At 37.4% G+C, this 12936-nt stretch overlaps 1 protein-coding gene across 1 annotated transcript in view; it reads left to right on the plus strand.

Moving 5' to 3' along the window:
- Positions 1 to 12133: 12133 nt before the first annotated feature.
- The window catches only part of LOC149802996 (carbohydrate sulfotransferase 8-like), a 31471-nt gene continuing 30668 nt past the window's right edge, over positions 12134 to 12936 (plus strand). The window contains exon 1 of the mRNA XM_089952540.1: positions 12134 to 12923. The gene's annotated coding sequence lies outside the window, so the exon portion shown is untranslated. The remainder of the gene's footprint in view (positions 12924 to 12936) is intronic.

Raw genomic sequence — 12936 nt, forward strand, 5'->3', positions numbered from 1 at the left:
ATTGCTCTCTAGGTGGTGTTTGAGTCGGTTGGTGACTATGGTTTCCATGATCTTACAAATGTTGTTTGTTAGGGAAATGGATCTGTAGGAGCTAATATCGTTAGGGTCTTTTCCTTGCTTGGGTATTGGAATTACTATTGCGTGTTTCCATTTATCGGGTAGTTTGCCTGAGGTCCATATTTGGTTTAGTAATTTAATAATTGTTTGTTTAATGTTATTTGGGATATTTTTGTATATTGTGTATCCTATTTGATCTTCCCCTGGGCTAGTTTCGTTTTTGGTTTTCAATGCTAGGTCCCATTCGTAAGTTGTAATGTCTTTATTTAGGTTCGAGACTTTGGGACCGAGGTCTTTAAAGAGATTACTATAGGTTCTTTCTACTTTGTCCCTATGTAATTGAAATGCTGGGGTGTGGTTGGTGTTGCTACTCATATCTGAGAAATGCTGAGCTAGTCGGTCAGCCTTTTCTTTATTAGTAATGGCTCCAGCTATTTTTGGAGTGGTGTTAGTTGTCTTTCCTCTAATTGATCTAATCTTATCCCAGACTTGTTTGGTACTAGTTGTGATATTGATATTCGTGCAGTAATTATGCCAAGTTGATTCCTTTGCCTGTTTAATTATGTTTTTAAGGTTTTTCTCCTTTTGTTTATATATAGTGAAATCAATAGAGTTTTTAGTGCGTTTGAATTTATTGAGGGCTTTTTTCTTATCAGTGATGGCTTGTTTGCATTCATCATTCCACCATGGGACTCCTTGTTTATGTGGGTTACCACTGGTTTTGGGTATGTTAGTGGTGGCTGCCTTTAGTATGGTATCAATCAGGTCTTCGTAATATTTATTAATATTATCATTTTCTATGTTTTTGGTGTCTATTTTGCTTAGTGTTTCATTAAATGAGGTCCAATCTGCTTTTGAATATATCCATCTAGGGGTTCTTTTTAGCGAGTTGTATTGGACCGTCATCTGCAGGGTGACTATTACTGGAAAGTGGTCACTGCCCAAGGGGTCAGTTTGATCCACTCTCCAGTCCGCCACCTGGGTTATTGATGGCGAGCAAATGGTGAGGTCGATGGCGGACATGAGACCGTTTTCTGGGTTAAGGCGTGTTTTTGTACCGTCATTTAAAATGGCTAAGTTAGATTCTGCGGTCCATTCTTCAATCAATTTGCCTCTTTTGTCCGTCACACCGCCCCCCCCCCCCCATAGCTCGTTATGGGCATTGAAATCTCCACAGATGACGATCTGATTTACTCGTTTGTGATCATTTATTTGTTTGTAAGTAATTAAGTTAGCTGTGCCTGATGTTCCCCCTGGGTCATAAATATTGAATATTTGTATTTGACCCTTGCCTGTATGAATTATGAGGGACTGAATTTCGAATGCTTCGTTGCTACCTGGGGTTGGTGTTATGGTTATTGTTGTTACATTCGGGATGTTATCTGCTATATAGATGGCTAAACCCCCACCTCCTTGTCCCGTGGTTCGATTTTTGAAGTGACCTGGGGCATATCCTGGGAGTTTGGGTATTTGTTTGGTTCTACTTGTTATTTTTGTTTCTTGAATGCATATAATATCTGGTTTGTGTTCTAAGCTTTGTAATTTGGCTTTGAGTTCACTGATATTACTTATTAAGCCTCTAGCATTCCATTGCCATATTATAATGTTCCGGTTTGTTGTATAATCCATTATTGGGGTGGTCATTTATTGATTCTTTTGTGTTGAGGGTTATTATGTTAACTTCAAATTTGATTCGATTTTGCTTATTATGCTTATTATCTGTGTTATTTTTTTCACGATGTAGTGGTGGTTGTTGATAAGTTCGGCTTTGATCTCTGTGAGTAACTTTTCTATTGTCGGGTTTGACAGTGATTTGTTTTTGGTGTTAGTGTTATCTGATTCTTCGGGGTGGAGTTGTGAGTCTTTGTGGGATTTGATTAAGAATGTATCTTGTTTATTTAATCTTGTTTGATCTTGTTTGACCTTGTTTGACCTTGGTAGGTTGGGTGTTTGGGCTGTGGTTGCTTCAGTTGCTGGTTTGTTTGGGGTCATGATGTGGTAATTTTTATTACTGGGGGTTAGTTTTTTCGCCGCATGATACGGGATTTGCTTGTTGTTCATGATATCTATGGTTTGATATTCCTTGATAGTGTTGGGGCATTCGTGGGATTTAGGTAGGTGCGGGCCCCTGCAGTTGGTACATTTGGGTGTGGTTCTACAACATACATCTTTGTGGTTTCCCCCACATTTGTAGCATAGTTGGGTATATCTACATCTGTTAGAGAAATGTCCCCAGTGTTGGCAGTTGCTGCAGAACCTGGGTTTGTTTATGTATGTCTCAAGGCGGTGGCGTGCCCCAGAGTGATCTAGTCTTATCATGGTTGAGAGTGGAGAATTTGATTCTAGTATCGCTGTATTGGTTTCCTGTCCTAAATGATTTTTGAGTTTATACGCCCTATTTATGGGGGTACCACTGTCTTTGAGTTTGGCAGTGAGGGTTTCATTGTTTATCCCTTTATTTTGTCCTGTGAGTTTTAGAACTGCTTTAAATGTGGGGGTGTTCGTGCGGGAGTATGTGGCTAAGTCATTTGTTCGTGTGTTATTGTTTATTGCCATGAGGGTCTGGTTGCTATTGTGTGTTTTGGTTATTATGTTCTTTGTCCCTATTTGTTTGTGTCTTTCGACGTTAACCCTAATGTTGTTAATAATTTCAATTTCTAGGAATTTGGCCATTTGACTGCGAGTGCTGCAGTGTACTATTATGTATCTTGTGTTTGGCCTAAATATTTTGAATTGTCCTTGATGAACCCTAAGGAGGGCCTGTGTGAGACTGTTAACAGTTAAGTTTATCAGTTTATTGGAGTTGCTACTGATATAAAGTGTGTGTTCTATGGGGTGGTATGAAAATTTGGCCTGTTTCTTTGGTTCTTTGTGGGGGTGTGAGTTTGAATTATTTTGGGGGGCAGGTTTGTTCTTGGTAAACATGGGTCCCTTCCCTTTACCCTTGCCATCCCACACGTTAGGTTTTGATTTAGTGGTTGGGTTAGCTTGTGTTTTGTTTCGGCTGCTGAGTAATTGTTCTTCAGTTAAGGGTTTTGATGGTCCAGGGGTCTGACTGTTAGGTTTTGATTTAGTGGTTGGGTTAGCTTGTGTTTTGTTTCGGCTGCTGAGTAATTGTTCTTCAGTTAAGGGTTTTGATGGTCCAGGGGTCTGACTGTTATGATATTTCGGTTTGTTGTTACTGATATGAATGGGTGGAGTTATCGTTACCATGGGCCCCATTTTGGGTGTAGTTTTTCCTTTGTTACATGAGTTGGGCCCTATTTTCGGTGGGTTTCTTATTATCATGGCTATATGTTTTTTTTCCGGGGATTGTGCAATGACCATGTATTTGGGGGTGGGTGGCTGGTCTTGTTTTTGGAGTGGCGATATTGGTGTTTCTATAGGTATTGTATCATGCAGGTCCTTGTTTGCCGATGGATCTAGTAAGTTTTTGAAACTTACAGTTGAGTTGATACTTAAGTCGGCTGCTGATATTTGAATTAGTTCATTTCTCTCAGGGGTGGTTAGATGCGGTGTTGTTAAATCTTTCCTTTCAGGAGTGGATGAGAAGTTGAGATTCTTCTCGCAAAGTTCAAGGTGCTTGGAGTTTTCACTGAGATCCAATTTCCCCGTGATTATTTGCGGGTTTGGTGTCATAGGGGTGGGAGGTTTATGTGATTTCATTTCCTTTTCAAGCCTATTGTTTCTCAGAATTTGTTTTCTAGTGTTAAAGTTAAGTTTGTTTGGGATTGATTGAGACATTCCTACTTTGGTTTTGAATAAGGTTTAGGTTACTTATTGTTGTTAATAGTGGTTGTGGTTATGAAGAAACAATGAGAGATGAGATTATGTTACGTTCCGTGAATCGGAAAATCTCACAGCGGTTAGCTTGTGCTTGTAATTTGTGAGATTCTGACCAGGCGTGGTATCAGTGTGTTTCCTAGTGCCTGTTTTCGGGAACAGTGCTAACAGCTAGAGTTGTTATTATAAGAAAAAGGTAGTGGTTAGTTGTGTAATTTGTCGAATTTATTCTCTATGATTGAAAATCACACAATGATATTTGGTGCTTGTATCATGTGTGGGTTCAATCCAGTCGGTTCTAGTATGTTTCTTAGAGACTGTTTAAGAGAATAGGCGGCAAATTGAGTAGATACGGAATTTAGTACAAGTAAGGTAAAATATATTATAGTGAGATGTAAACAGCATAGAGTTTTAATTGCCCGCAGGCTTAGTAATTTTCCTACCTTGTACTAAAGTACTTAGCTTTTATACGAGGTGGTATGATCCAAAATGGCTGCGTGGCGGGCTGCTTGGCTGGATTTCCTTTGTCTGATATATTACTATCTTACTGCGTGTTCCTATCGTTCCTTTGTGAGAGTTCCTTAGATCTGTGCACTTCCTTTGTTCACGGCTTGCCGGGTTGCTAATCGTTTCCTCTTCTTAGCATTATTTCTTTGCACAAGTTGTCCTGTTCCTTTTTTCTATATTAATTGGTGTTGGTGGTGGCCGCACTCAGTAGAAATTTTAAAATTATACACCAAGCCGGTTTTAAACAGTAAACAAGTCAAGCAAAAATGAAAGTCATGATCTAGGTAATATAAGTTTTGTCTTAGGGGGATGTTTTCCTTCAAGTCCGCGCTTTTCGTATAAATTGAAAATCGCTCGGCAGTCTAGCTACCCTTGTTGATTGATCAACACTAGAGAATGAACACCAGACAAGCTAAACTTCTAGAACTCCAGATGCACCTGGAATATGTAAGGCGCATACTAAATGAACTGGCCGCGGAGGCCATCGTCGAAGAGGGAAGGATGAAAGAGGAGGAAAGAAGAAAAAAAGAAGATGAGGAAAAGGAGAGAGGAAATTTCAGAATCCCAGAGACAGAAGATTGGATTCTGAAGCCACTCATCCCGCCTCTGCACTCCCAACAAAAAGAGTGAAAGGAGACTGGAGTAGAAGATGTGTGTGTGGTGCCAGGCCTGGAAGGTGCCATCATTAACCAGGTGCCCTGGAGTTCAAAACAAACAGCCCTTTTCAGGGCTACCCAAACCTTTAGAAAAGAAATAGTAATCCATTTGCCAATGTGTGTATGTAGTGTGAATATAAACACTGACTCTTTTTTCCTAGTGTGAGTGTATGTGTTTGTGTTTGTAAGCACTCACGTACGTTTGTGTGGATAGTAGATTTGGGTTTCATTTTAATGCTTTGCGCGTGTGGATAGTAGATTTTGGGTTTGTTTATTGCTGCTTCACGTATGTGGATAGTAGATAATATGAAATGAGAAAAGTAGGGGATGTTTTCCTTCACGTCCGCGCGTTTTAAGTGATGATCTAGGTAATATAAGTTTTGGGTTAGAGCAGGAAACCCCTCCAACCACAAAGTAATCAGCGATATTCAAACAAGTTTAAACAAAATAGGGAAATGGGCTGATAAATGGAGTTTCAAATTATCCCATGAAAAAACCATAGCAGTATTATTCACCACCAAATGTAAATTACAAAATCAGTTTCCCAAACTCACCATCCAAAATCAAGAAATTAATTCGTAAAAGTAGCACGATTTTTAGGAATGCATTATGACTCCAAGCTAAACTGGGGACACCACATAAACGAACTAGTCAAAAGGTGCAATAAAGACCTTAACCACCTTACAACCCTTAAAGGAACCACCTGTGGATCCAATCAAGAAACTTTACTAGCATTATATAAATCGTTAATTAGATCTAAACTAGATTACGGATGCCAAATTTACAACTCGGCACCCTAAAATAACCTCAAGAAACTAGATAGTATACAAAGAAAGGTCCTAATTATTTGCACTGGAGCACTACCATCCACATCACTAGTGGAACTTCAAATCTTAACTGGAGAACTGCCGCTCCACCTTAGAAGACAAGAACTCACCCTCAGATATGCAGCCAGGCTAACAACACACCCCGACACACACCCCACCCGGCTAGCTATAAATAAATGCAACATACCTTTTAGAACTAAATTAGCACAAAACATACAAGCAGGGAAATTAGTCCATCAATTAGTTGAACAACTTCCTATAGACAACCTCCAAGCAGAAATTGCAAATCACTATGACAAAGAACCATGGATAAATATCAACCCCTCAGTTAACACCCTCATTACGAAATATGGCAATAAAAACGAACAGGAACTCAAACTAAACACAATCTGTACAGAAGAAATCAACTCAAAATATTGCAACTACATTAAGATTTACACTGATGGATCCAAAATTACAGAACCACCCAGAACAGCAGCAGCTTACGTAATCCCCGAACTTAATATTAAAGTAGGACGAAGACTACCTAACCTCTGCTCCATATACACAGCTGAATTCTGGGCCATACATGAAGCACTCAAATGGATCAAAGAGAACAAAATACCCCAAGCGGTAATAATAAGTGACTCGCTAAGCGTCATAAACTCAATACTTAATAACAACACCAAATCAAGAGAAAACTATCTTAGGCAAACCAATTTATTGTTAAAAATACTGAACAATAATAACTTACAAGTAGAATTTATGTGGATACCATCCCATATTAACATACCAGGTAACGATATGGCAGATATAACAGCTAAACAAAAACTAAACGAAACCACTCATATCAACCTAGATTATAGCATATGCGAACTCAACAGCATATCTAAAACCCTCATTGATAATAAATGGCAGGAATTATGGAACACAAGCACTCAAGGCAGGAAACTAAAACCATCATTAAAGAAGTATGTAGAAATAGGAAACCACCCAAAACAAAAGGCAGTGAACAAAAATTCATAAATAGAATACTCACGGGCAAAACCAAGCTGGCTAAGAGCTTCGGACAGTACATAGGACCACAACCGCATAACCCTAACTGCTACCACTGCAGGGTCCCATAAGACATAGAGCATATTTTTAACAACTGCCATACACTTGAAAAAGAAAGGGCTAAGTTTAAAGTTAAACAGCATAATATTGGATCCCCTGCAACATACCCAGAATTCTTGATGAACACAAACCCCAATATTAACCTAACATTCAAAAATATCATAAGTTTTATACACGAATCCAATCTAATAAAAAAAATCTAAGAAAGTAAATCAAAGACCAGTTAAAAATATTACAAATCACTGTTTGGGAATTATGACGGCCGGTGTAGTGTTAAATTTTGACCCTCGTTGAATTCTGACCCTCCGGGTCTGCTTTTAACGTTGAAAGTTGACCCAGGGTCAGTTCTTAACGTTGAATTTTGATTTTCACAGTCGTTGAAAACTGATCGCAGCGTTGAATTTTGATCAGATTTCAGGGTCATTTTTTAACGGATATTGTTTTAAGTCATGCATACATGAGTTTATGAATCGTCAATAAGGAAATGCTTCGTATGTATACAATCAACAAAAGCAATGTAATGCAGTACATGTAGTAATGAAATTATGAATATAGTTATCTTCCATATTTGAAATGGATATAATGTAATTTTGTTTGTACTTCGCCTGCTGCGTTCCATCAAACAATCAATGACCCTCTTCGAGCTTTAACCAAACAAAATCAATCATGGGAATGGAGTGAAAAACGATAAAGCGTTTGAAAAACTCAAAGAGAATTTAATAAAATAACGCAATAATAGCGTAATTCGATCCTAACAAGGAAACGCAATTACTTGTACATGCAATTCCTGTCGGTCTAGGCACATTCTTAACTAATAATGGAAAGATTATTGCCTACGCCTATAGAGCACTTTCAGATGTAGACCAACATTTAAAGAAAGACATGAGAGTAGTATAGTGGGACGATAGGGCGATAATGGGAATTAGCATTACAAACCACCCTGGGACGATATGGAGACAAGAGTTATAGCGACAATGGGAATTACCATTACAAGGTCCCGTGGGACGATATAGCGACAAGTACTTTGAAGTACAACCTGGGCCTGTATAGCGTCAAGTGAAAATTAACATAGGAATATATCATGGGCCTGCCTAGCATCAAAGGGAAATAAACATGGGAATATATCGTGCATTATAAACACTGATACCACATTTAAAAAAATTTTTTTTTTTGAGGGTTAGGCATGACAGTCATTTGGTTCTTCTGCTTTTTCTTCTTCTACTTTCTCCATTTCTTTATCCATCTCCTAAATTTTCCAAAAATTCCTTTCTTTTTGTGTTCCGACTCAGGAATCCAGTCTGGATGACCTATCGCTCTACATTTCTCCTGGACATTCATCCAGTTTTTGTTCATTCTCTCAAATGCTTCTTTTTTCTTTCTGTTCTCTTATTCTTTCCTATATTTTGCCCATGTGTCTTTAACGTTCTTGACTTCTTCTTCCAAGACCCTTTTCATAATTTCTTCTGCTTTATGGACTTGGTCCCGTCCCCTTTTGACAAAAGCCCACTCTGTCAAATTGAAGATATCATCCAAAAAACACCTGACTTTGATAAAAATTTCAAGAGACTGCTTCAATGTTCCGACTCTTACATATTCAGGCGAGATGAAACCTCTCAACTTCTTTACCTCTTCTTCTATCACCCCTTTAATGTTCTCCCTGGCTATTTTCAGATTGTTTGCAAAGTCCAAGCTGTAGGGAACTTCCATTCTCTTTCAAGTCTTTCCACTACATGCTCCGGAGATATCATCCAATACCAACTCTCCTTCAACTGGTTAAACAAGTCAGATACTGCTACCATCTTCTTTTCGCTTATTCCGTAGAATGGCGCGAAAGACGGGCCCTTTTTACATTTATATCTAAAGCACGGACGTGAAGGAAAACATCCCCTACTTTTGTCTTCTCATATTATCTACTATTCACACAAAGATAATGAGACAAAAACTAACCACATTATATACTATCCACAGACGCAGAGATGCCAAAATCAAACCCCAAAATCTACCATCCACACACGCCAAGAAGCAGAAACAAACCCACCATTTACTATCCACACACGCAGAGATGCCAAATCAAACCCCAAAATTTACCATCCACACACGGGAGAAGCTAACAACATAACCACAATCTACTATCCACACACGCAGAGAAGCAGAAACATAACCATAATATACTGTCCACACACGCTGAGAAGCCAAATCAAACCCAAAATTTACCATTCACACACGTCAAAAAGCAGAAACAAACACACCATTTACTATCCACACACACAGAGATGCCAAATTAAACACAAAATCTACTATCCACACACGCAGAGAAGTCAAATCAAACTCATACTATACTATACACACACGGGGAGAAGCCAGATTAAACCCTAACTATACTATTCACACACACCGGGAAGCAAAACCAAAACCTAATTATACTATTAACACAAAAGGAAAGTTAAACAACCACACACTCTACTATCCACACAAACCTACGTGAGCGTTTACAAACCCCTATAATCTACTATCCACACACGGAGAAGCAGAAACATAACCATAATATACTATCCACACACGTTGAGAAGCCAAAACATAACCACAATCTACTATCCACACACGAGAAGAAGGCAAATCAAACCCAAAATTTACCATTGACACACGTCAAGAAGCAGAAACAAACCCACCATTTACTATCCACACACGCAGAGATGCCAAATCAAGCCATACAATCTACCATCCACACACGACAAGAAGCAGAAACAAACCCACCATTTACAACCCACACACGCAGTTATGCCAAATCAAACACCAAAATCTACCATCCACACACGGGAGAAGCTAAAAACATAACCACAATCTACTATCTACACACGGAGAAGCAGAAACATAACCATAATATATTATCCACACACGCTGAGAAGCCAAAACATAACCACAATATACTATCTACACACGAGAAGAAGCCAAATCAAACCCAAAATTTACCATTCATACACGTCAAGAAGCAGAAACAAACCCACCATTTACTATCCACACACGCAGAGATGCCAAATCAAACCCCAAAATCTACCATCCACGCACGGGAAAAGCTAAAAACATAACCACAATCCACTATCCACACACGGAAAAGCAGAAACATAACCATAATATACTATCCATAAACGTGAAGGTTTTAAAAATCATACTCTCTAGTATCTACACAAACGTACTTCAGCGCTTACAAAACCCAATAATCTATCATCCCCACAAACGTACGTGAGCGCTTACACACACACACACACACCAGGAAAGGAGGGAGTGTTTATATAAACACTACTCCACATTCTCACATTGGCAAATTGAATAGTGTTTCTTTTCTAGAGTTTTTGGTTAGCCCTGAAAAGGTCTGTTTTTTGGAACTCCACATACACCTGTTAGTGATGGTCCAGTAGACTATATATTTGGTTTCCGCTCCATATCACCCTTAGATGTTGAGGGATTTTGAACAAATAACACATAATACTGGTTTGAATGTTGCAAAAACTTAAGAGATTTTGCTTGCTTTTTGGAAACTTGATTGCTCCCAACTATTCAATTGTATTCGTCAGAATTTAAAAGATTAATGGAATGTTCGCTACCCAAGCACAATATAATTTAATTCCAAGTGAAGGAAGCCATTTTTGGAAATCTTTTAATACAGGTAAATCGTGCTAAATTAGCGATATTTTACGGCCGCGGGTTTTACGTTTTTCTTGTAATAAAATTAAGAAATGTATTTTTAAAATTTAAATATATATATTGTTTACATTTGGTCTAAACGTAAACATTGTCAATTGATCTCTGCTTCTCTGTATTGTCGGCCGATAGTTACATGATAACCGTTATAAACATTGGTGTATTTATAGGGAGATAAGTTATACCCATGTATATTGATAACAGTTGAAATGATTCGCATTAAGATGCATGCCATTGTAAGCTTTTTAAAATCTTGTCTATCAAGAAAGGGTCATTGGTTCTATTCCCAATCGATATGATTTTTAAAAAAATATATATGATGCATAATACATGTCGATGCATATCTGAGATTTTTATTTGATGTAATATCATGACAAAACAGTTAGCACTATCGATTTTAAGAGTACCGGTGTGCAATTTTATGATCGTATCAAAATGTCTTAAATGCACGTATATATAAACCGCAAGCGAAGGCGCGGTCACTTCAGAAACATACACGGCATATTAGGTCTAACAAGAGTTACATCGCCACGCGTTTTTTGTTGTATCGCTTGAATATTATTTTGTAATTTAAAATGCAGGATGTTTATGAAAATAAAATAATATGCATTTCCCAAAAATAATTTCAAAAATACATTATAAACTAGAAAACGTTAGAACAAATTGCATATCAATACTTCAAAATTCGATTTGAAATAAATTAATAAAAGAGTGCCCTCACAGGGATTCGAACGCTTATACACATACTAAACATATGTATGTATGTATGTATGTATGTATGTATGTATATATATATATATATATATATATATATATATATATATATATATATATATATATATATATATATATATATATATATATATATATATATATATGGTTTTCTTAAATAATACGCTGAACCGCCTAGGCAATTGACAATTGATCCATCACAAACTTTAAACTGAACGTTAATTATTATATATATATATATATATATATATATATATATATATATATATATATATATATATATATATATTTATAACCTGCATTTTCATTTAATAAAATCCTATTTTTACCCGATTTACCTACAGTAACAAATAGACAAAGTCGATCATTAGTATGCATCTTTAAACCGACTGTAGATGGTTTATTCATTATTCACGGGTTCTTATTTACTGTTATAATTATCCTCAGTGACGTAGCTAGTATATCATTGATGATTAGGCATGTTGAACGGCGAAGCCTCGAACTGCTAGAGGAGTGTGGGTGTGTGGGTACGGGGAAACATTGTTACAATCTAGAGACTCTGAGATAGCATTTCATGCATCTTGTTGAGACTTTCTGAACCTTGGTTCTGTTTTAATACTGTAAAAATAAAAAGAAAACATCAAATTCTTATGAACAGACTCAATAAAATCGAGTTTGCTACTATCTTGGTCGTGTTTTTGCTTCTAATGAATCCTCTTTTCCGTATGTATTGTATTATATAAATATAGATTTCATATCGGTTTCGTGAGTGAAACTTAAACCATTGAAAAAAATCGTCAAAATTCTGTGTAGGCAGCTGCCTTGTAGGCAGCTACGCTCCTGATCATCGCTAATATACTGTTCAGTTGATTACCTACCCTGTTGAACCATGCGACTTTACCGAAGTGAAACATAGTCATTCATTTATCAGTTTGTCCAATTTGTCCAAAGCAAAGTTCAGCTATTTTGAAAATGTTCCGCATTTTGGGACATTTAAAAAAAAAAAAGTATAACGGAGAGAATTACGATAGTGACAGATTAACAACATTCTATTGCACACAATTGTTTCCTTAAAAGAAAAAAAAGAAAATTAAGAAAGACACAGCTCAGTGAGGTTCAAAAATCAACGTTGAGTTTTGATAACAGAACATTTTACCCTAAGGTCATAATTTCACCTGAACGGGTCGTTATTTACAAGGACATTAAAAAAGGGTCAGTTTTTAAAGGCACAATAGTGCAGCTGAGGGTGAATTTTCTTGCAAAAATGTTGGGACATTTATGTATATCAACTGATTAAATACTATTTAAAAGGCAATTCTTGGGTAATATAAAGTACGTAGGGGTTCTCGTTATGAAATACAAGCTCTCTGAGATCTTCGTACGTAGAGTAACGAATATATCGTCTCCATGTTGAAATCCCGCTCGGCAGTGATCGGCAGATCCCGAATGAATAACACACATAATTCCGGTGACCGAAATTTGCATAATTATAGGCCACATTGTAAACACTGAAGATGATGACGTAAAACACAACCACGCTTCGAGACCGCCCATAATGTCAACAACGGTGAGTCCGATCT

Source organism: Sinohyriopsis cumingii, chromosome 3 (genome assembly GCF_028554795.1).
Source record: "Sinohyriopsis cumingii isolate HCF-2022 chromosome 3, ASM2855479v2, whole genome shotgun sequence".
NCBI lineage: Eukaryota > Metazoa > Mollusca > Bivalvia > Unionida > Unionidae > Sinohyriopsis > Sinohyriopsis cumingii.